The sequence below is a fragment of the Polistes canadensis genome, unplaced genomic scaffold (genome assembly GCF_001313835.1).
Source record: "Polistes canadensis isolate GaletaPanama2010 unplaced genomic scaffold, ASM131383v1 scaffold_557, whole genome shotgun sequence".
Taxonomy (NCBI): Eukaryota; Metazoa; Arthropoda; class Insecta; order Hymenoptera; family Vespidae; genus Polistes; species Polistes canadensis.
The window spans coordinates 14,101-15,904 of NW_014570104.1; positions in this window are offsets into that span (position 1 = coordinate 14,101).

A 1,804-nucleotide genomic window follows, 5' to 3' on the forward strand; every position below is an offset into this window, starting at 1 on the left:
ATATTGACTTATGAACATAACTATCAAGTTGCTGAGGAAGTYTCAAATAGAGAYGAAACGTTCAACGGATAAATATAGTGTTCATCTTAATTAAACCCGTCCAAAAAACAACTTCCCTAAGAGTAAACTTTGTAATAATAATAATATATTTAGTAGTAGAAAATACTTGCAAGTGTCAAAATTTAAACAAAAAATATATTATTAATTCTTTGATGCATTGAAAAATTAAACAAATTGGATCAATAGATCCATTTCAAACTGTTGGTTACAGTGAACAATAATTTCAAAATGTTAATTATACATTAATTAATTGTTCGTTTATTCTGGAAACAAACAGGTATGGGCACTAAGGGTGTTAACTAAAATTTAATTGAATTACACGAACGAATTTTACTTTACAACCAAAAAATAATGCCACGTTACAAAGTTTTCTATGTATACAATTTTTTGTTTGTTTCTTTTTTTTAACAAACTCAAATTATTCTCAAATAATGCAAAATAATAATAAACTTGGAAAAATAATATAACAATGTAAAAATAAAATTTCGTAATATAATTTAAAGAGACAGATAAGAGTTGATATATGTTTTTAAAACAAAACAAAACAGTGTCGCCACTTGCAGTCATTTCTACAAAGACTCTAATTAATTTTATGAAAAAGAAAGAAAAAAAGAAATAAAAAATTACAAAACAGGGTAAACATAATTAAAAATAATTATAATATCATCGATTGTGTGTATATCATTTGACCATTTCGAACAAATTATTCGTGAAATTCGACGAGAAATTAAGAAACAATTTTCGATTTTTTTATTCGATGTTGATCGAACGTAAAAAAATAAAAATCAGAGACAGAGAGAGAGAGAGAGAGAGAGAAAAAGTAAGTAGAAGTATAGAGAGTTCACAAACAAGTATTGAGAGTGGTCAACTATTTTTGTCATGGACAAGTTTCGATAGTGCATTATGCGAAGTTCAAGTGGGAATAACGGTGATAGCAAAAGTTTGCTAACTAGGCGACCCTTCAAGCCAGTTTCTGTCTCTCTCTCTCTCTCTTAGTCTCTCTCTTTCCTCTCTTCTTTCTCTTTCAATCATATAAAATGAGATTCTGTTCGTGACACGGTGTGTACAGAACTGTTAAATAATATTTCATTCAATTAACCCGATTTCATTTTATTATATATATTTTTTTTATTATATATTTAACAATTATATAATTAAATTAATAATTAATAAATATAATAAATTTTTAGAAGTTTTCTAATCTTTTTGGAATAATTAAAATATTAATTTTGTAAACAATTTAATATCGATCGAAATGATAAAAAGAAACACGTGGGATGAGTCTATGGGAAAGTTAATCAATGATTCATGGTGTCTCTATGATGTGAGATATTTTATAATTTGTAAATTCATTCGTAGATATACTTTGAATTATTTTATTCTATATAATAGATAGATTCACTTTCAATCATTGACGAATTACTTCGTAGATACATCACAGAATCATTGAATTCTTGTATTCGTAGATTTAATCATTGATGTACTATACCATAGATCTAATCGAGAATTATTGACAAATATTTTCATAGACTTATCATTAAAAAATATTTAATAAAAAATATATTGAAATAAAAAAGTCTGTGTGGGATTCAATTATCAGTATTGTTAACATAACAAAATGAAACTTAATTATTTATTGTAAAATTAAATAAGAAACAAATGAATGAAATTGATTTGAATTGAAGTGACAGTATTGTGTCAAAATTTGTGTATAAATAATATAACAATATTTTAAATATTAAAT